Source organism: Bison bison, unplaced genomic scaffold, assembly GCF_000754665.1.
Source record: "Bison bison bison isolate TAMUID 2011002044 unplaced genomic scaffold, Bison_UMD1.0 scf7180017864483, whole genome shotgun sequence".
In the NCBI taxonomy this organism is placed as follows: Eukaryota; Metazoa; Chordata; class Mammalia; order Artiodactyla; family Bovidae; genus Bison; species Bison bison.
The window spans coordinates 788,360-812,521 of NW_011495043.1; the positions used below are offsets into that span (position 1 = coordinate 788,360).

At 41.0% G+C, this 24,162-nt stretch overlaps 1 protein-coding gene across 1 annotated transcript in view; it reads right to left on the bottom strand.

Moving 5' to 3' along the window:
- UST (uronyl-2-sulfotransferase) overlaps positions 1-24,162 on the bottom strand; it is a 321,018-nt gene that overhangs the window by 3,261 nt on the left and 293,595 nt on the right. The gene's annotated exons all lie outside the window — the stretch shown is intronic.

Genomic DNA, 24,162 nt, shown 5'->3' on the forward strand with positions numbered 1-24,162 from the left:
GAAGAGACTCAACCAACATACCAGGACTAGAAGGGAAAAGTGGCTGCGCAGCAATGCTGGGAAAGATTTCGTCGTATTCTAGGTGTTACTATCAACACAAGATGACTACACCTCAACTAGCTAACATCCCTTTCGCGAGATGTGAACTGATGGAACTCGGTCAGGATTCGGGGCTACCTGTATGTGATACAGTCTTTTGAGCAGCAAGATCTACCTGCTTTTCATCTTTTATTTCCTGTTGCTTTCAGAAGGAAGCACAGAAAAAGGCTGTCTCGCCACTTTCTAATCACCTTGGTTTTTTTAATTTGAAAATATGGACATCCCAGGGATCTTCCTGACCCAAGGACGGAACCCAGGTCTCCTGCATTGCAGGCAGATTCTTTACCAGCTGAGCTGCCAGGGAAGGGTCAGTTGTCTAAATTTGTCGTCACCAGATTTTCAACATGTAGACATGACAGGACTCATCAAAACCTGGTTTCTGTCCCCTCAGTGCTCCAGTCCAGTCAGATTGCTCTTGCTCCCTTGTTGACAACTCAGCGGCATCTTTCAGGCCTTCTAGGACTTCTTAGCATGACCTCACAGCACCAAAGGCCACACACGCCATCTTGGAACTGCCCTCCTGTGGCGTCTGCAGGAGTGTTTCCCCGGTGGTCCTGGGCTCCTGATTGCTCCTTCAGTGCTTCAGGCCCCGGGCTCATCCCGTCTGTCCCTTCCACGTTAGTGCTCCCAGGGCTCCGGTCCTGCCTCTTCCCTACTCCCTTTCTTCCTCTCTGACCGGTTTCATTCAGTCCTCCACCCTCTAGTTTTCATAGCACTGTGGACACAGAACCTAAAGTTTATATGAAGCAGTTATAGCTTCTCAGTCCTTTTGTTTTCCATGGAGCTGCCAAATAATAGGAAGGTAAATGACATTGCCAAGGGGTCAGTTCATGGTCAGAAATAGGAGTGCTAAAAAAATAAATAAATAAAAAAGCAGGAGTGCTATTTTGTGGCAGGAGAAGCAGAGATTCAGATGCAATCAGCACTGACGGCAATTATCTATTATGGGTTTGGATCATGCCCATATGTATGCTATTTTATTTAATATTCCCAATCAGCCTGTGGGGTGTCATGGCCTCTATCTTGCAGATGGGGAAATAGAAGCTCTTGAAAATTAAATGACTTGCCCAAGGTCATGGCTAGTGAGTAAGCGACAGAGCTGAATTGGAGCCCAGGTTTCTCGTTTGTGATGAGGTTTCCCCTAAGCACTGGGCTGCAACCCATGCAGCTTTTGTGAGCCTGCAGAAAATTATCACCTTCATATGGAAAGACTAGAGGGCAGTTTGCCTTTTATGGTTAGCAGAGAATTTTTAAAATCACATTTCGAAGACATATGGTTAAGTGTCTTGCTCTACAATAATCAGCACTATGGAAAAGTCATTCCAGTGCTAAGTGTTCTACATTTTTGTAAAATGCCAGACTTTCCCTCCAAACAAAACAAAGCTACGTGAACTATGGAATCAGCCTCTCTCCAGATTGCCGTAATAGCAGCACTAGAGGAAGTTGTTAGGAATTTTTGGAGACTGTTGTTATTTCAGCCAGAAAACAATCATGCTTTAAAAATCCATACTTATTATCAGCATCCTTTGGGGAGTGAGGCAGCCCTCGTTAGGTGGGTATATACTGTCGAGCATAACCGTCATGAAGTGGAGAACTAAGTCCACGTGGATCTTTTGAGAAGCAGGACCCGAGATGACGTTGAGGCGCTCACGTCTCATGGGTCCCCTGGCGAACATTTCAAAAGAAGACTCAAATACAGAGCAGGTTCCATTAAGGCAGGGGAGGCAAGCGGGCAGTCTGAGATCTGACTGGCGGGCTATGTGTTATTTGACCTGAGGGTAATTTTTTTTTTTTTTAAAGAAATTGACTTAGTTGTTTTAAGATTTGGTCTATTTCACAAGGAAGTCTGGATTTCTGGCTTCTCTCAAAGTGAGGTGATATTCTTCTGGAGCTGAGCAGGGCTACCCCTCACTGCTGGAGGTCACACCTCCCCATTTTGTCTCAGACTCTAAACGTCAGTTCATTCTTTTATGTTACCTGCCTGGCTGCTATAGAAATTTGGATTTTAGGCTTCTAATTAAAAGGTTTTGAATTCTGAGTTACAGAAACCTGGGAAGCAAGTGCTTTGTGTCCCAATTAAGGCTCTAGTTTGAGCTCATTCGTGTGTCCTATGGCACCCTGGTTCCTTACTTTCTGCATTTATGGAGTGAGTTTTCTGTACCAGGCATAGGAGTTACCAGGAGTGAATGTGACTTTATCATCATTATCATCTTTAGGCATTTCTGAGTGCTTTTTCAGTGCAAGGACTGTTAAGTTATCTAACATGCATTTAATCTTTCCAAAGTGAGGCAGGCTCTCTTATTATCACCATTTTACAGATGTGACATTGGAATTTGGTACCTTGGCTCCAGGTCACACAGCTGGTAACTGGAGAAGCCACAAGTTGGGTCTGAGACAGTCTGACTACTGAGCCCAAATTCTTAACCCTTCATGTTTCTTATGGTTCGACGGAGCTCACAGTATAAGCTCACGGGCCTGCTCACCATGGGGGCAGACAGGGCATTTCCCTCTGGTTGGTTTCATGGCATCAGTGTTTCCTCATCTTAGTCAGAACCCCCTAGTAGAGGGACCAAGCCCAGTGAGCTTGTCTTAAGTACTCCACATGGAGTTGGGTCTCTTTTTTAAAGAAGCAATCTTTTTCAAGTGCAGTGACTTTGGTTTTGTTTTTTAAGTTTTTATTTAAAATTTTTTGGCCATGCCATGCAGTATGCAGGATCTTAGTTTCCCGGGCCAGGGATCGAACTTTCATCCCCTGCAGTGGAATCGCAGAGTCGTAACCACTGGACCACCAGCCAAGTCCTCAGTTGGCTCTTTCATAACTACTATAACTATTCGATCATGTAGGTCTGCTATGTGGGCCAGCCTAAATGGATAGGGTACATCTCTGCATGTGTGTGTGTGTATGTTTCCAAAAGATGGAAAACTTTTAGGAGGCCTCTGAGCCACCTTGCAACTTCAAAAAGAAATTTCCCTGGATTTGTTGTCTTCCACCAGTTCCACCTAGCTGCTCTTCTAATGAAGCCTGTTACGCTGAGAACGTCTGGAGAGGGGTGGTACCCCCTCTATCCCTGCACTTTCACAGCTCAGCACCTGGGGAAACACAGCACCCTCCACTCATGCTTGGGGAGTGAAGGAGGAGAAACCAACAGAAGGAAGAGGGTATAGTCAGACCTGAAGAAGGCTTGGCTGTGTCTGTGAGGTGCAGACACAGCCAAGTGGAGACAAAGGCAGTATCTGAGCATGCTTCATAGGAAACCCTCAAAAGACCCATGCATGCTGGGTGTACCCTCACATCTGGGAATTTTCAGCTCCCACTGGAGTCTGTAAATTCCAGTGCTTAGCTTTGTGGTTCAGTTGCCTTTTGGGAATGACAGTGCTGGCTATGTCATGTTTTTCTGACTCTGTCCTTTAATTAATAAATACATTTTGGCAAAGGAAGGCTGTGGTTTCAGGAGGCTTTTAATTTTTTTTTTTCACTTTTCTTATTTACCTTGAGGGATTGGCCAAAGAAGACCCATTAAATCATAATAATTGCTGAAAATTTCCTCAAAGTAGGCACTGGCTTTGAGCTGTGAAATGATCAGAAGGGCAAATAAACAAGCAAACAGAAAACAACTTCTGATGTCTTTATTTGAATAGCAAAAGAAGGATGGTTTTTTCCCTTACAGACATGTCCAAAGTCAGCCATAGAGTCAGGACTATGTGAGGATAAACTCTTCCAGGCTCCCAAGTTCTGGCTTCCCACTGAGAAGTGGCTCTGAATGGGGACCCCTTTCTACACTGCCGACCCCCAGTAACAGAAAATTCTGCAGTTGATTGTACAATGCTGGCAGAGACAAATCCCCCAGACTATACAATAAGGTCGGCTGGAAGACTGCTGAGTTGCGTCAGCTCTTTGCATTATTAAAGCTTTATAAAAAGTGGCATAAACAGCTCAATAACCAGCCTTCCCTTGAATTCTTTCCTCAACCCATCAAAATAGCATCCCTTCATGTGCATAGAGCTCTGTGGATTAGCATGTTTTCACTATCCTCACAACAACCCATTTAACCTGAAGACACAAGAGGTCACAGGACTGGTTCAAGGTTGCATGAGTGACTGTCCTGAAACTAGAAATTGAGCTTTCTGATTCCCAGTCTTGCACCTTTTTGCTTCATCACTGGCTGTTAATTTCCAAATTGAGTGGAAATCTATAACCACCCACTTCTCCTTGCCCTGTGTGTATTCTGGCATTAAGGACATCGGTTGAAAAGAAGGGCTTGAGTGTTCTAAGTCAAGGGGAATGCTTTGGTAAGTCTGGGAGGATCTGGTGAAAAACCTGCAAGCCAGCAAAAATGTTTTCAGACTGAAAGAGACTGTGTCTTTTTCATTTTTAGATCCCCAGTGCCCAGCTCCACGCCTGGCACATAACGACCCTCAATAAAGGTTTGTTGATTTGAAACCTGTATGTTAAATCCATCTGTAAGACTGGATTAACACGAAGGGCAACTTTTGGTGTTGACTGTACATATGTGTTTTTTTTTTGCTAAATTCTTTCCTTACTGGAAGGTCCTGCCTGAGCAAACTTTCCATGTCTAGAAATCAAATTTCTCTAGGGTAGGCTGATAGGGGAGGTTAGGCTCACAGGTCCTTCAGGAAAGGCAGCATTATTTGCTTTTCTGAGCCACTCCATTGGAGAACGCTGTTATGGTGACAGATCATTTCATTGTTGGTGGTCAGGTGCTAAGTTGCGTCCAACTCTTTGACAGCATGTACTGCAGCACGCCAGGCTTTTCTGTCCTCCACTACCTCCCAGAGTTTGCTCACATACTTGGATATCAAGGAGATCAAACCAGTCAATCCTAAAGGAAATCAACCCTGAATATCATTGGACAGACTGATGCTGAAGCTCCAATACTTTGGCCACCTGATGTGAAGAAAGACTGAAGACAGGAATCTCTTCTCAGAGGATGACGGAGGATGAGATGGTTGGATGTCATCTCAAGATTGAAGGCAGGAGAAGGGGATGACAGAGGATGAGATGATTGGATGGTATCACCAATTCAGTGGACATAAATCTGAGCAAACTCCAGGAGACAGTAAAGGACAGGGAAGCCTGGTGTGCTGCAGTCCATGGGTTTGAAAGAGTCAGACACGACTTAGTGACTGAATAAGAAATGTTGCAATAAGGGACTTTTACTACAAACATTAATACCTATGCAGAAACATATAATACACACCATGACCTTGTGGCTAATGAGTTTATGTCACAAGCATTATTTACAGTCATTAATTAAAAAATCTAAACACTGTTGGGGCAATAAAACATCTCTATGACCTAATTTTTCTATACCAATGTTGTTCAATTACTTAATTTGTCATCATTTGGGGTACTTTTTAATTGCTAGTTCTCCAACAGCAAAAGAAAATGTTTCATTTAGAAGGAAAACATTCATTCAGATCACATGCACTTGACCCAAGTGTAAAGGGCTTGCTGTGAACAGAATTTAAACCGTGGCTCTTTGGCTAGTCTTGCACGCTCCCTGGGGAAAGAACTTCAGACCAGCCCATTGGGAGTATCCTCAGGGAAAGGACTGCAAAGGACAACTTCCACAATGACCTTGGAAAGGCTCCATTCAGCACCAAGTGCTCCTGTCTGCATAGGATGCCTGCCAGTCGAAGGCAAGCAGGCTAGGTTTCCTCATTGTTCTCCCAGGGCACTGCCAAGCAAACACTGATAACTTAACTTTTTTGTATGTGAGTGTGTGTTAGTTGCTCAGTCACGTTTGACTCCGTGTGACCCCACGGACTGTAGCCCACCAGGCTCCTCTGTCCATGGAATTCTCCAGGCAAGAATACTGGAGTGGGTAGCCATTCTCTTCTCCAGGGACTCTTCCCAACACAGAGGTAGAACCCAGGTCTTCTGCATTGGCAGGTGGATTCTTTAGCATATGAGCCACTAGGAAAGCCCTTAACTTTTTTAAATGTAATGCTAAATATCATTTACCAGCAACCTGTCTGTATGTAAGATTGAACAGTGACTAACTATGCACCCAACAGGGCCACAAGCTGAGGTCATCCATGGATATTACTTTACTGCCCATGATGTAGATTTTTGCAAAAGCAGTGGCTCTTTCTAGCTTTGCCATACTGACATTATATTTGGACTGGTTCATAATCTTCAGAACTCTTAAAAGTCCCTCTAATGTAAATAACAAGGAAATCACAGACCTGCCCCGTGAAGTCTCCCTCCCCACCCCTCTTCATCTGTCAAACGAGCATAATGGAAAAACGATGTCGCCCTGGCTCTGGGCCAAAATAAACAATCTGGAAATACTGTGTAAACCCAGCTGCTGCACCAGAGGACAGAGGCCTTGCTTTATGACCTCCAAGATGGTTCACCATATGCAAAATAACAAAACCTCACCGCAGATTTGCCATCTTTTCTGATCCTGGGCTGGTTCTGGCATCCCCTCCCTTGACTGAAGTAAATACACACCTACCAAAGCCCCCTCGCCCCAACAATCTGAGTTTGTCTGAACCAAGTCCAGCAGAGATGATGGGCAAAAGCAATGAATACAAATTGAATAACAACCAGATGGGGGGCCACATTTTACCACTGGCGAGGAAAAAGCATTATTGAAAGACAGGCATCAGTTCTTCAGCCTCAGGGGAGCTGAGAGGTGATCCACCAAGAAGCCCTGCTCTTTTAAAAAGTGAACTGGGGTTTACACATCTCAGGTTAGAGAACATCCAGACATTCCCAGCACCCAAGGGAAGAGGTATACTTTTCTGGGTGGCAGGTGTGATGAAAGTCAAGGTCAGGTGGAGTGGGGCTGGGGCATTAACCAGCATGAGGGGGTGCTGCCAAGCCCCATGCCCTGCCGGCTGCTCCCAAAACCGGTGAACATGATGCTCGCCACAGATAGAGTAAACTCATTTCCTGAATTACACAGGGAGGCCACACAGTTCAAACACAGGCGGCTCCACTGCAGCTGCCTGCACCGGAAATGAATGTGTGTCACTGTGGCTCGCAGCAGTGTGTTGGCTGAAACGGCCACGTCTGATTTGCCACTGGGATGATGGATGGCATGTTAAGACCAACTTCTCGGAGGTAAGGCAATTAGGGGAGAAAAGAACAAAAAGCACTTCATGGCTGACTAGGAGCCTGGGGTTGGTAAAATCAACAGAGGGTTTTTTTTTTTTTTGCAATCTTCTTTCCAGATCTGGAAATACCAATAAATAAAAAATAAATTGAGCTCACTTTGAATTTCAAGAACACCTTGATTCTATGTAGCCAAGTGAAAGTTACACGATTTACTTCTTTTTCTTTTTAATGGCTGAAAGTTCTGGGCTCCCTTGATGGATGAGAAAAAAGATTCTTTTTTTTTTTTTCTGGTCACAGCTTGCAGCATGTGGGATCTTAGTTCCCCAGCTAGGGATGGAACCCAAGCCCCCTGCATTGGGAGCTTGGAGCCTTAACCACTGGACCACCATGGAAGTCCCAAGACTTGTTATAATATCTCCGATTTGCTTTGAATTTTGGAAGCAAAAGCAATTGGCTTGTGAGTCACGAGGGCCCATTGAGAGGACAGCAGGCAGGCAGCCCTGCAAGGAAGCATGCGTTTCCAGAGACATTGTTCAGGCAGTGTCCTAACCCCATGGACTCTTGAGATGAGGGCTGCCCACTGGAGGGGTTCCCAGGTTCTTGGTCTGGGGAAGCCAATTCGACAACGCTTACCCTCAGTTGCTGGGGGTGGGTGGTGGAGGATTTTCTTGCCTGGCCTCTGCTCATTCATCGCCTCTGCATTAAGTATCTACTAAGCAAAGGATTGGGGGCAGGAGAAGGGGACGACAGAGGATGAGATGGCTGGATGGCATCACCAACTCGATGGACATGAGTTTGGGTGAACTCCGGGAGTTGGTGATGGACAGGGAGGCCTGGCGTGCTGCAATTCATGGGGTCGCAAAGAGTCAGACATAACTGAGTGACTGAACTGAAGCACAAAAAATGAGTCCAGAAAATAAGAACCGCTAAAAGCTGAAACCACAGGCTCTCAGCTAGAGGAGGAAAAGTAAACAATAAAGAGAGAAACGAGTATATAATTCACCCAACCACTTCCCAAGAGATCTGAGAATCCTCGCTTTACTGCAGGCCCCGAAGGGCTCCGTCAGAGGGGAGCATCAGAGAGATGAGACGTGGGGGCACCACTGAGGGGTGGGCGCTGAGTGCTGCCTTTGAGTCCTTCTGTGCGACCAAGTGAACACCTGGCTGCACAATGCAATTATTTCCAATTAGCACCCCAGCCAATTCTGATGGTGTCAAACCCCACTCGGATCCCAAAGCTTAGAATGAAATGTGTCAGGGCTGGAAGAGACATCCCTGCTCTCCTGTTCACACACTCATGAGCTCCGAGTAATGGGGGTGAGGGGCTCCCCGGTGCCCACCGGGTCAGCTGGCCCAGTTCCCCAGTCTCTCCTGCTGCCCTTGTTCACTGGGTGGAGGGCATTTGTTCCTGTTTCTTTTCTCCCCAACTTTGGCCTCATGACCCAGATCATAAAAAAGCTGCTATATTTCTTTGAAAGGATATCCCACCCAATTAGACACGCATGCTTTCCCCAACACAGCATTTTGCCATTAAAATACTGGCTTGAGCTTGAGAATGGCAACAACAGAGGGATTTATTTTCACTGCAACAATTAAACTGAACATTTCTGTTTGAAAATACATTCCTGAAAAAAAATTATTGGAAGACTTACTGTGGCAATAGTAAGAAAATGTTAGAAATAGACTTTCTGTTCAAAACCTTTATTAAGAAATGCATTTTTGTTACCTTTTCTACTTTATCTGGATCAATATTGTGGAAGCCCTTGTCAATGACTGATGAGGGCAGCTTAATCAAATGGATTTATCTGAACAAAATGGATGAAGAGAAACACTGACCCAGTAGTTCTGTCCGAATGTCTTGACATCTGACAATCTCATAAATTCTGCTTTTACTTTATATGCAAGTTTCTTCTTCTCTGTCTTCCTCGCAGTCTGTATATTGTTGGCAGGCTTGGGCTACTTGTCTTCTACACACAAACACACTCACACACACACGGTCCTCTCGTTTGCCAGGGAAGAGGTCCTCCCCTGCAAACACACTGCTTCATCTAAGTCTAGCTCTGATGGCGTTAAAGGCAACTGCTGACACACACGGTCACTCTGCTACACTACAGATCGTGACACAGCCATAGGATACTTCTTTGTGTCATTTTTCTATTTCTCTGTTATTTTCTTCTTTAGGGTTTCATATAGATCAAGCTACCTATCTGCTTATGTATAGGATCAAAATAAAGTCCTTGTGCAGTTTATAAGCCTTTAGCTTTAAATATCAATTTCTGGAAAAGTCTTTTACAGCTTAAAAATTCATTTTTCTAGTTATGATGTACATAGTATATACAGACCATATGTATACATACTAACATATATATACATACACACATATGCAAATATACAGATTTTGGAAAAAGAGTAAGTAGATGAAGTGATTTTATATCCTCACATTTATTGTAGTAATATATATCCTTCTAGTCTTTTTCTTATTTATGTATATGAGTTGTCAAATAGATCTCTGCTACACTGTTTATTTAGTTTTACCGTCTTTTAAAACTTAACTGATGACAAGGATTCACCTACAGTATTAATTATTCCAAGTCATATTTTGCAATATATATATATGTATATATTTTGGTTGCACTGCATGGCTTTGAAGGATCTTAGTTTCCCGACCAGGGATTGAACTTGAGCTTTCAGCAGTGAAAGTGCTGAGTCCTAACTACTGACATCCAGGGAATTCCCTGCAATGTATTTTTGTGTGCTCCATTTTATGGATGCCGTATAGGTCACGTGCTAGTTTGCTATCGTTACATAGCTGAGTTGTTTTACAGTTTCTGCGACTGAACAATATGACATAAACATCCATGTTCATAAGTGATCATGTGCCTTTCTGCATGTCTCCCTAAAACAAATGGTAGCTTTAGATATTGAATAGTGAATCTTCTTCTGATAGCTGATAAGGTCTTCAATTCTGACAGCTCTTTTGTCAAAGACCCTGAAATTTGTGTAATGTAGTTTTCCTAAATTTTAAGACATTTTCTTTAACTTTACACAGTGTCAACCCAACTATAACTTAACTAAAGACCTAAAACGCATAGGACTTTTTGAAGATCTTGTACCTAGCATCTGTGACAATAGAAAGTCCTTAAGCATAGCGTTTATATGGGAGTGCTATGGGTTAGTGCACAAAAATTCTTAGTAAATTTTACCATATGATGAGTAGTTCCTCATTCTTGGAATCTATAAACTACATATTCAGAATGTAGCTTTTGCTTTATCATTAATTCTAGATAAATTTTCTCAGCACAATATGGTCTAATTCATTCTCATTGTTGTTGTTTTAGTGTTATATTTATCACAGTGATCAGTCTTGATGAGTGAACTTAAGGTGAGTCCCAAAACTTGGATGTTTTCTCTGTAATGTTAAACATGGTGAGATTTTGATAAACCCTTGAAGGGCTTTCAATGAAGTAGCTGTTACATGGAAGACAAGCACGTCGATAAGTGAGAAATTTAACCTCTTGCTCAGGCACTAAAAAGTTAGGTTAATAAAAGGTGCTACTCAAAATAACCATATCCAAGTCAGGAAAGCCTGAAGTGAAGTTCCAAGGATGCCATTAATTCCACTGAGAGAATTTACAATGTCACTTTAAAATTAGTTTATCTGGGTAACTGATAGCACATTGGTAGTACCAGGTCTTAGGAGGATGTGAATTAACAGCTTTGTCTCTTCCTCTTAGATCAGATTTTCGACTGCATGCTCTGTAAGACAGTATGAATATCTAAAAGGCCCAAATTGCTTTGCAGATGAAATTGCCACTGTCCATTTGTATGGAGGAGATCCATTTGTTTACTTAAGGAAGGTCTGAAATTGATAAGCTAATACCAGAAGGTACAAGACCACCTTCGGGAAAATGCCTGGGTATCATGGCTATTACTTTGAAGAACAGTGGTAAATATTTGCTGTGAACATTTAAATACTGTAAGAATGTTAAAGAGGTTAAAATCTACAAATGTAATCTGAGAATAAAACAATACATTTCTCACAGTATCTTTTTGAAAGGTTTGATTGTGATAGAAACTTGTCTTTGTAACTAGAACTTGCCTATGAACGATGATTGTTGTTTCTCAGTCGCTAAGTCGTGTCTAACTCTTTGTGACCTCATGGGCTGCAGCATGCCAGACTCCTCTGTCCTCCACCATCTCCTAGAGTTTGCTCAAATTTATGCCCATTGCGTTGGTGATGCTGTCTAACCATCTCATCCCCTGCCACCCGCTTCTCCTTTTGCCTTCAATCTTTCCCAGCATCAGGCTCTTTTCCAATGAGTCGATTTGAAAGATGGTGGGCTACATTCGCTGCAAGTTTCCAAGAGAAGATATTTAAATGATTAATTGCTTTTGGGCAGAAGCTGCTATTCGAAACAGATAGTGGGGGAGAAGTATATCTATTGAGGTAGAATAGAAATGTAAACGTCTTCTGATGAGAAAAATTAAGTTCTTTCATTCTTCTGACACATAAAGAGGAGAAGAGGAACAATAACAGGTGTTGACAGTTAGTGGCTTATAAACAAAGATGGTCAGTGGGGACACAAACTTCCCTGGCTAATGGCTGTGAGAAGCTGCAGAAACCTGTGATGTTCAGCGGAAGGGAGACAGAGGACAAGCTGCCGGTTTGGACGTGACACGAGCCTGAAATTGTGTTGTTGAGCTCCAGATTTCCTCTTTGGTAAGACGGGAGGCAAGGGGAGAACTAAAAAGAACCCCAGTAACTCAGCTGGTAAAGAACCCGCCTGCCAATGCAGGAGATGTAAGAGACGCAGGTTCGATCCCTGGGTTGGGAAGATCCCCTGGAGGAGGAAATGACAACCCACTCCAGTATTCTTGCCTGGAAAATTCCATGGGCAGAGGAACCTAGCGGGCTACAGTCCATGGGGTTGCAAAGAGCAGGACACGATAGAGCAGACGTGCACACGATGCTGGAGAGACCATGCTGGTGCATTAGAAGCAGCCAAGAAAGGGATGCTAATGTTTCCAGAAAGTGTTCATAGGTATCATTAAGTTCTGTCAGTCCTGGTTCACTTTAGAAACTGTCTTAGAGACAGGTGAAGTGGGAGACAGGAAAAAAGAATAATTTGAATGACATGTAAGACATGGAAAAATATCTATTCAAAGGATGGAAAATCAAAGATGTTTGAAGGAGAAAAATCAACAAACGGAAAAGCTGTAACCCATTACATTTTAGTTTTCTTGGGGCATGAGATGAAGTTTCATGATGTTCTAAAAACAACAACCTAACGGCATAAAATTGAATAAATGAATTGAATCCATACCGTATTTATTTTTTACCTCATTTTGATATAATAATAGAAACTGGTTAGTTATGTCATGGTCCTCTTCTTAAATCATACCCAGAGAAACATTTTAAAAATTTCAAATGGTTTCTAGCAAAACCAGCCATAGACAGGCTGGTTCATTTATGACTTTCCAGTAACCTTTCCCTTTAATGGCTTTTACCAAATGATTTATTTACTTGGTCCGAGCTGAGGTAACCTCCTGGCTGCACTGCTCGCAGCCCTCACAGCTCAGAGTCCAAGGTCCCGAGTTTCTTCATTAAGATGTCTTGTGAGTTTCTGTGGAGGCTGAGGGTTCTCATGAAGAGAAACTAGGAGTCCCCGGTTCAGTTTTAAAATGTCCTGCTTTCCCTCACCTTTCTCTTTGGAGAAGAGAGGAAAATCACTGACCCTTTCTGACCCATCAAATGTTATAAAGTAGCAAAGTTTCTGTACCTTTGCAAAAGGCTGAGCATTTCAAGTCTTTGCAAGTTCCATGGTTCTGATTCACATTTCTCTTGTCTTTACTGCCTTACTCCCTTTTCCATTACTAGATAAATCTACTGAAATTCACCTAAAATAGCAGGTTTTAAAAATCAAACCTGTATGGATTCATTAGCTTTTCCATTAAGCTTTGGGGTCACTTTTGGCCCCAGTAGCATCTGGAATTGCAAGAGACTATAAAGATAGTGCTAGTATGCTTATAACCTCCTTTAGCTATGAGCTCACGGAGATGATGGGGTTGAAGATCACAGAGATGATGGGGTTGAAGATCAAAGTCGTAAAGTTAGCATGTTACTCCATGAAAACTGTACCATTTCTACCAAAAAAAGGATTCTAATTTAATAATACTACTTAACTCAATCATCAGTTTTTGGGTTTTACTTGAGATAAGAAATGAAGAAGAAAAGCTGAAGAACTGATGCTTTTGAACTGTGGTGTTGGAGGAAACTCTTGAGAGTCCCTTGGACTGCAAGGAGAGCCAACCAGTCCATCTTAAAGGAAATCAGTCCTGAATATTCATTGGAAGGACTGATGCTGAAGCTGAAACTCCAATACTTTGGCCATCTGATGCGAAGAACTGACTCCTTGGAAAAAACCCTGATGCTGGGAAAGATTGAAGGCAGGAGGAGAAGGGGACAACAGAGGATGAGATGGTTGGATGGTATCACTGACTCGGTGGACATGAATTTGGGCAAGTTCTGCATGTTGGTGATGGACAGGGAAGCCTGGCGTGCTGCAGTCCATGGAGTCACAAAGAGTTGGACACCACTGAGTGACTGAACTAAACTGAACTGAAGAAATGAAGGCTTGGTTTGCTGGAAATGAAGTTGAGGGAAAGAGCTTTGGTTCTTCTTCAGTTAGACTTAATCTCACTCTTCTTTTCTGAGTGTTGCAGAACCCTCTGGACCATAAGAACTTCTGTTTCTCCCCCTTTTTTTTTATCCCACCAAGTCCAAAGCAGCAGGGGGTGGAGAGCCACTGGGCATGATGGAATGGGGTGGTATTTGCACAGGGAGTCACTCCTGCCCCCAAGTGTTGCTGGTGCTCTGGCAGGAGTGATAGGTAGTGGCATACGATCCACCATTCTCTCTCTCAAGTCCCCAGCAGTGATCATGGCTAGGCTCAGCCCAAAGATCTCATACCTGTGTTTCTGGTCGCCATGCCTGACGCTCCAAAACCGGCACTAGACATAAGCTCCAATTCTAGCAATTTTGGGCTGAAAGGACAGTACCCTGAGGATCACTGAAGGCTTTTAGGCCCTCGTGACCTCTGTGCATTCCCTGAGGTATTCAGATCTGACTCTTTGAGAAGTTAATGATTGCAACTGAGCACATAATTCTTTATATCTACTTAGAATGTTTATGAGGGAATCAGTTTCTAGTTCTATATAACACCATTGATGGCATCACTGACTCAATGGACATGAGTTTGAGCAAACTCTGGGAGATAGTGAAGGACAGGGAAGCCTGGTGTAAGACAGTCTAGTGGGGTTGCAAAGAGTCTAGCACGACTGAGCGACTGAACAATAATGACACCGTTAGCTCATCCCCTGGTTAGATAGATATATGAATGACTAATTTTTCCTAATGTATGATAAATACAACATACGCTGTCAAATAGTTGAAAACAGTTGACACTCAAGCTTGTGCCTTATGGCAGCAGGTGGTGAATAAGGTCATTTTCATAACTGTCATGGAAATCTCTACTCCACATACAGGATAGGTCTTTAGACATAAAAATGAACACAGCAAATAGTAAAAAATGCCACAATTTTAAATGAATGAAATATGACCCTGAACATTAGCATGGAGTGTTTTTAAGCTTATTGATATCCACAGCCTTTAATCATAGCATGCCAGTGATCTTCCTAAGTAACAAAGGGCTTTATAAAAATATTTGACAGCCAATAATTTTTTAACAGGCTAACAAAGTCAAATTAATATTATTAAATTGACTTAGGAAAAAGAACAAAGCTGAAGGCATAACCCTCCCAGTCTTCAAAACAGCATGGTATTGGCACAGAAACAGACATATGGATCAACAGAACAGAATATTGAGCCCAGAAATGAACCTACACACTAATGGTCAAGCAACCTTCAACAAAGTAGGCGAGACTATACAATGGAGAAAAGGCAGTCTCTTCAGCAAGTAGTGTTGGGAAAGCTGGAGAGCTGCATGTAAATCAGTGAAGTTAGAACACAACCTCTCACTATACACAAAAATAAATCCTAAATGGCTCAAAGACTTAAACATAAGACAGAACACCATAAAACTCCTAGAAGAGAACATAGGCAAAACATTCTCTGACATAAATCATAGCAATGTTCTCTTAGGTTAGTATCCCAAGGCAAAAGAAATAGAAGCAGAAATAAACAAATAGGACCCAATCAAACTTATAAACTTTTGCACAGCAAAGGAAACCATAAACAAAATGAAAAGACAACTTATGGACTACGAGAAAATATTTGCAAATGATGCAACAGACAAGGGCTTAATTTAAAAAAAAATATGCAAACAGCTCAATATTAAGAAAATCAATAACCCAATCAAAAAATGGGCAGAAGACTGAAATAGACATTTTTCCAAAGAAGACAGATGGCCAATAGGCACATGAAGAAATATTAACGTTGTTAGTTATTAGAGAAATGCAACTCAAAACCACAATGAGGTATCACCACCTCACACTGGTCAGAATGGCCATCATTAAAAAGTCCATAAGCAAAAAAGAAAAAAAAAGTCCATAAGCAATAAATGCTGGAGAGGGTGTGGAGAAAAGGGAACACTCGTACACTGTTGTTGGGAACGTAGATTGGTACAGCCACTGGAAAACAGGACAGAGGTTCCTTAAAAAACCAAAGTTACCATATGATCCAACAATCCCACTCCTGGACATATATCCAGAGAAAAATCTAATTAGAAAAGATACATGCACCCCAGTGTTCATAGCAGCACCATTTATAATAGCCATGACATGCAAGCAACCTAAATTTCCATTGACGTATGACAGATGAGTGGATAAAGAAAACCTGGTGAATATATACAACAGAATACTACTCAGTCATAAGAAGAATGAAATAATGCTATTTAGTGTGGATGGACCTAGAGATTATCTATCTAAGGGGAGTAAGTCAGAAAGAAAAAGACAAGTATCATACGTTACCACTTTTATGTGGAATCTAAAATATGATACAAATGAACTCACTCACAAAACAGAAACAAAACAAACTTATGGTTACCAAAGAGGAAAGGGGAGGGGGAAGATAAATCAGGAGTTTGAGATTTAGTAGATACAAACTATTATATATAAAATAAAACAACAAGGTTCTACTGTATAAGAGTCTGAAAAAGATATATATAATAAATATAAACATATATAACTAAATCACTTTGCTGTATACCAGAAACTAACACAACACTGTAAACCAACTATACTTTAAAAAACTTGATTTCACTATTTAGTAATCATATTTATTTCTGTAGATTGTATATTTTGATAAATACCTTTAAAAATAAATGTTACTGAAGGTCAACTTGCTATAATTTTAACAGTGAATACATCATGGAATATTTGCCTATCTAAACAACTAGAATAATGATGATAGGATCATAAAAAAGATCTTAAAGAAGTGCTCATTAATCACCTTTCTGTTCTATATGATAAATCATATACTCTAAGAATTTTTAAGACTCCAGCAGACATTTGCAGCAACTAGACTGGAAACGATTCCAATTTTTGCTTTGCTATTTTAGAAAAATAAGCGATTTTCCTTGGATTGTTTGCTTTCTTAAATTCCATTCCCCGATTCATTAAAATCCTTCTCAAAAGCAAAATTGCTGCATGACTGATACAAATGACTTTACTGTTCACCAGACTGAGGCTTTGCAAGCACTTTATTAAAGCAGTCAGCTTATTTCAACTAATAATGTATTTCTCCCGGAAAAAAACAAAAAACAACAGAACAAAGCAGCATATCTAGCATATAAATGAACATCATCTCAACAGAATTTCCAAGCTTTCCAGAAACCCTGGATTCTAAGAACTTAACAGAAAAAAAAAGATTCCCCAGAATCATAACTTTTATTAACTAACCTATCTCCGTCAGAGCTTCACGTTTTCAGTTTTGCTCTTTACGTGGAAAGGCAGTAGAATGGCCAAGAGCAGAGGGTATTGAAAACCCAGGCCTGAATCTGAAAACTGGCTCTGCTGATGACTGGCTCACTGACCTGTAAAATGCAGAGAATAACAGTATCTATCTCATAGGGATGTTATTAGGATTAAATGAAATGATATATCGAAAGGGCTTAAAAAATGTGCGTAGGACACAATAAGTTTCCAAATAGGTGTTAACTGTAACAACAGCAATTATTGATATTCAGTATTATTGTTATCATCTTTCTCAAAATTTATTCTCTTGGAGGAGCAGTATTCTGCTACTAAAACAAAAAAATACTTATCTTCCCAACTGAAACAAAATAATTTAAGTTTAAATTTAATTGAAACTTAGTGGATAAATTACACTTCCTGCAATTAGGGACATCAAGACTTTAAGAAGCCCTGCTCCTTCAAAATTTTAAGAACTGGTGGTTCAGTGAAAGTAAAGATTTGTATCTCATAGAGCAGGCTTTTTTGTACCAAGGACCAGTTTTGTGGAAGACAATTTTTTCACTGACTGGGAGTTGAGGGGAGGGATGGTTCTGGGGATTCAACTGCATTACATTTATCGTGCACTTTATATTTCTATTATTATTACATCAGCTCTACCACAGATTATCAAGCATTGGATACCAGGGACTGAGGACCCCTGCCATAGAGTATTCATGTACAGTTATAGATAGATTTTTCTTGCCTACATATTAACTAGCTTTATAAATTTTTCTATTCCTTTTGCTTAACTAATGTCACACAATCTAGAATTGATTACATAATGCTTCAAATGTCAAAAATGTATTTTGGACGTTTCATGTCTTTCTCTCTCTCCAGAGTTCCATTTGGGTAGGACTATCTATTTCCTATCCATTTTCTCTTCTGCTACATTTTGCCTGGGCTAGACAAATAACAAACTTAAAAAAAAAAAAATTTAAGACTACAGCATCTGAAATGCTTTCAGAGAAGAAATAAACAGAATATTCTGTAAGAAACTCTCCACAACCCATTATTACACTAGTGGGCAGTTTAGGGAAATACAATAAAATGCTCAAGTTAGAATGGACAGAACATGGCCCTGCTGAGATTTGGAGCTGTGCATTCAACCTTCTGCCTAGTCCCTGGGCTATGTAATTGGATCAAAACCAATTCAGACTTGCTTTCTTATAGCATAACATGCTATTTAGCTAAATAATAAAACACAAAGAGAATCAATTTGAGATGTTTGGTCAAAAGACCCATAGTGTTAGTCACTCAGTCGTGTCCAGCTTTTTGAAACCCCATGGACTATAGCCACCAGGCTCTTCTGTCCATAGGATTTCCCAGACAAGAATTTTACAGGGGGTAGCCATTTCCTTTTCCAGGTTATTTCCCCAACCAAGGGATTGAACCTGGGTCTCCCACATTGCAGGCAGGTTCTTTACTGTCTGAGCCATGAAGGAAGCCCCCCAAAGACCCAATAATATCCATGAATTAGTGTTAGGAAAATCGGATCTAGTCCCAAGGCTTTTCCTTTTCTGTGCTGGCTTTCCCGTTTTGTGGACCACACTCACCACGTGGCATGTGGGACCTTAGTTCTTCAACCAGGGTTCAGACCTGCAACCCTTGCAGTGAAGGAACAGCGTCTTAACCACTGGAACACCAAGGGAAGTCCCTCCAGTTTTTTTCCCCCAGAAAATAATAACCACTATCTGGTGGAGGCCCCCAAGAAGGACAAATGGGCTGCCTTACTCCCTAGGTCTTTTCCGGCCAGCTCTATTTCACAGGGCTGACCAAGGACTGCCGAGGGAAGCTTTGGATTCTCTACTTTTGAACATAGGTGTTTCCCCGTGAACATGGCTGTGTAAAACCTATAGCTCCATGTGAAACTGAGATTTCACTGATGATTAAACAAGTTTTCTGGAGGCTCATTCTCAGCTTATGGCATCCATACTCCACCCTGAGCCTTCGTTGGGCTGTGGCCTTCACTTTTACCACCCAGCCCCAACACTGTCGTCATCTTTCCTTGGGCTGCCTTTCTGATCTGTCTCCAGATTGCAGCCACCCAATGTGTCCAGTGTTTGAGTTGCTTGTGCCTTCTGTCCCAGCCACCATCCTAGCTTGGCTGAACCACCTGCCCGGGTGTTGCCCTGACTCTGGTGCCTTGATCTAAGGGCCTTTACAAACACTCTAAACAAAGTGAAAAAGAACTAGAGACAGTCAAATGATGACACAGGAGTCCAAGTCAAATGGGAGGAGGCATAGCAGTTCACCTTCACATTCCATTTCCCTGCATCCCCTGACTCTTGACATTTATTTTTTTAAATGGTGGGATTATGGTTTATTTTATTTTGGCCACACCGTGAGGTATGCAGGATCTTAGTTCCCCAATCAGGAATTGAACCCTCACCCCCTGCTGTGAAAGTGCAAAGTCTTAACCACTGGACCACCAGGGAAGTCCCTCAAGTTTCTTGTTTTGTGTGTGTGTGTGTGTGTGCAATTGATCATTACTTTTATAAAAACTCAGGATCAATTTATATGATGATTATGGCTAATATTCATCCAAGGAAAAGTCCATGGCTTTTAATTTCTGCTTCTTCATTTTGAAGCAGTTTTGAAAATCTACTTGATTGAAAAGTATCAACAAAGCCTAAACTTCACTCCTGAATAGCACTAGTGTTTACCTCTCAGAAAGGATCCTCATCAGTCAAGAGAAAAAGTAAACAGGCAAATGTCATTTAAACATTCCTTTAGAATCATGCTATGGAATGCCAGGGGGGTTGACCAGAATTTGGAGTGTCTACACCTAGCAAAACTCATAAATCAATGACCTCAAGATATCATAGCATGAAGACTTTATTAGGTGCCATCTGTAATCACTCAATTAAAAACAAATGAAGGATGCATATTTAAACTTCACTCTCTGACACGAAAATAATTGCACATTTCACATCTGGTTTGGCTAACCCTGATACTGACTTTTAATCTTCATACAATGATGACTTGTGGGGCAGAAAGTGAGTCAGCTACTGCAGAGTAAAGTCAATTTGTTTTCAGACTAAGGATGGTCATGCTGCAATAGAAAAGATCTATGAGCTAACCTCCTGTAATTAAATGATCTTAATATCTATATGACTGCCCCAAAAGGTCAAGGATTCAGCCCTAGGAAGCTACTTCCTGCCCTTTTGGTGTTTAAACTGTAGTTCATACATCAAGATAAAAATCTTGAGGCTATTTGACAACTACAGAGTTATAGAATTTTACTATTTCAGGGTTAGAAACACTTACACCGTTTCAGAACTCCAATATTCAGAAAGAGCTGTGTGTGTGAGTGTGTGTGTATCCAAAATTGGGTTCATTGGCTAGAATTTGGTTGGCAATTCAAAGAATTCCAAGGGAGAGTTGCTGATGGTAGATTGGACATGTTTAGGAGTGGGGCTGGTGAAGTGACAAAAAGTTGGGCCTTGGATTCCATCTGCAGGTAACTGGGCTGCCCCCCAGGAAATGATGTTTCTTATTTGTCCCTTCATGCTCCATGTGGCTGCATGTGCAGAAAAGAATATGGAAGAGAGAAGGGATGAAAGGTCTGTTCAATACTAGCAATGCCATAGAGATCTGGTGGGCGTTGTTTCTACTTCCCTCTTTCACATATAAATTGCATGTGACCATTCAATTATTTTCCTAAAATTAATAATCCTTTTCCAAAAATTAAAATTCTACTTACATGCTCACTACGTTTTAGTTGGGAAATAAAGGAAAAAGTCACTAAGATTCCTATCACCCAGAGATAGAATAACGACCTTGAAATCTTTGAGATATTCCAATTTAATTGTAATCCTGAGTCTATATAGTTTTTTGAATAAAGTTGGTGCCATATTTTAAGCACTGTTGGTATCTTTTTCTCTTGAACTTCATGTCCTATCACATTTGGAGAAATCACCTACATTAAATGGAGAAATCATTGATTTGTAGAAATCAAATACATTAAATGTATTTGAGAGCATGTTGACTCAGACAGTAAAGAATCTACCAGCAATGCAGGAGATCCAGGCTCAATCCCTGGGCCAGAAAGATCCCCTGGAGAAAAGAATGGCTACCCACTCCAGTATTCTTGCCTGGAGAATCCCCATGAACAGAGGAACCTGGCAGGCTATAGTCCATGGGGTTGCAGAGTCAGACATGACTGAGCGACTAACATACTCACACACTTAAAGTACTCAATTCTATGAGTTTTGATAGCTATAGATACATGTGAAACCACTGCTACAATCAAGATACAGGACATTTCGATCATTCTTCCAGCTATGACATTCTGAAGATTTTTAATATGTAAATTCAAATTACTCTGAATATTTATTATTAAATTATTTTTACCCCAGCTTGTAGTAATTTGTCCTAACCTCTAGCAGTCTCCTAAAATGCTATTTCTCTGCAAAATCCTCATTATTAGAGACTCTCTCATTCTGCCAGTGTTTGTCCCTGTAACAGATGTTTTAATAGAAGACAAGGTGCACTGGGATGACCCAGAGGGATGGTATGGGAAGGAAAGTGGGAGGGGGGTTCAGGATGGGGAACACGTGTACACCCGTGGCGGATTCATGTTGATGTATGGCAAAACCAATACAATATTGTAAAGTAATTAGCCTCCAATTAAAATAAATAAATAAATAAAATAAAATAAACAATTAGTTAACATAAAAAAAAGAAAACAAGGTGTCCTTTTTAATGTGCATTTCCTAGCTTATTAGTAAGGGTGGGCTTATTTCTTAAAATAATTATTGGCTACTTGTATTTTTCCATTTTTTTCTATTGATGTTTTGCTTATGGATTTATAAAAATTCTTTATTAATATTAATGATAAGATGTTAACAATATGAAATCTTATCATTGCTGCAAAAAATAATTTTGCTAAGTGTGTTAGACATATTCACTTTAAACTTTCAATTAAATGTATATATTCTTATTCTCTTTGTATGTATGTATGTGTTTTGTTGCTTTTATACTTAGTAAATCCATCACAATACTCCATCAACACAAAAATAGCCACCTTGTTTTCTTCTATTTCTATTGTTTCCATTAAAAAAAAAAAAAAAACCTACTCTTTAGAACCATCTGGAATTTATTAAGCCCTATAATATAACATGAGATTCCATTTTTTTCTCTGAAAATTTAGCCAACTATATGACACCTTTATTTACTCTTTCTTTGTAATGGTCTCTAAATTACACCACAGCACTTTTTACACCAGCATCTGTTTCTGTTCCATTGACTTGTCCGTCTGACCTTGTGCCTTTGCATCATCACACTAAACCCAGCAGCTTTCTAACATTTCAGAATCTTGTAGGGCAAATTTCCTCTCATTTCTTTTTTAAAAAAATCACTAACTCACATGTTTATTTTTCTAGATAAGCTTGAGAATCACTTTAAGTTTAAATTTTTTTCTTTCAATTATGTGCTAAGGGGGTTCCCTGGCAGTCCAGGGATTAAGATTCCTCGCTGCCAATGCAGGGGGCATGGGTTCCATCCCTGGTTGGGGAACTAAGATCCCAGAAGCCCCACCTCCCCACAGGAAAAGAAAAAATAGAAATTATATGCTAATTTGAGAAAAATGACATATTTACAATATTCTACACCTTCAGGCATGAATATGGATTTATCTTCCTGTTGTACATTTCTGTGGTGGTGGTTGTTCCCTAAGTAAAGTTTGTTGCTCACATTTCAAGTAGAAATTCTGGGGTCTCTGGAGGGCTAGAACTATTGAGGAAAGATTCTGAGCTTATGTAAAGCACACTACACATAAATGGCAAGGGGTGGGAGAAGCACAAGATTAACTTTCACCACGCCAAGAGGATTTTCATGTTTTTAAACGCTCCACAAATTTATGGAATTCTGTTTCTCTGGACTTCCCTGGTGGCTCAGACAATAAAGAATCCGCCTGCAATGAGGAAGACCTGGGGTCGATCCCTGGATTGGTAAGATCCTCTGGAGAGGGGAATGGCAACCCACTCAAGTATTCTTGCCTGGAGAATTCCATGGACAGAGGAGCCTGGTGGGCTACAGTCCACGGGGTTGCAAAGAGTTGAACACGACTGAGTGACTAATACACACACACACACACACACACACACACACGTTTCCCTGACTCTGACTAGTGAAGCCTGGTATATATAAAATCCTAATTCTAGCACACTGAAAAAATAAGGGCTCTAATCAAAGTACTCTTCTGTAACAATTCCCTAACTCTTCTTAAAAGCTGTTAATTTGGCATTAGCAACTACTAATAAAATGTGCCTCAGTATTAGCACCATTCTTTTTTCCGCTAGGTTACTTACTCCATTTTATATGTGGAAATACAGCCTGGCTTCAATTTGCATCTGAGATGGGGTGTGTTTGTACTTTCTCTTGGTTTATATTACAAATAAATGAGAAGAACAAGTGGGAATGTGCTGCAGGATGTGGTCGGTCGACTTCATGTGCCCTCAACAGCTGCATAAGAAAACAACTCTATTGATTTCAAAGGTGATTCTCAAAATCGTGCAGAAGGAAAACAATTCCTCCTTAATTCCTGACAAGAGACACTGCCTTAAAATCAAGCCGCTCAGAGCAGTAGGCACTAAATGGGCAGTTCTACTACGACAGGAAAAGCTGAATCCCACAGAGGACTCAGGCCACACACCACCATGGAGAATGCCAGCGAATACCGGAACTCAAGACTATGACAAATAGACTCTGGAACCACTGTGCTGGTCTTGCCTTTGAAAATCAAAGACTAGGCTAGCGTGAGCACTTGTTGAAAACCTTGCCCTATGAGAGACTGAAAGTGAGGAATCGGATAAGATGGTTTGAAAAGTGCCCTGGAAGCTACGTTTGTGCAGGAGTATATTGTCTCCGTTAATCTTCCAAATAGCTTGGTGAGGGTACCATCCTCTCCTTTCAGATGAAGAAACTGAAGCTCAGAGAGGTTAAGAGACTTGTCTGGGGTTAAACAGCTGCTATGAAGCAGAGCTGATTTCAAGCCCAAGTCT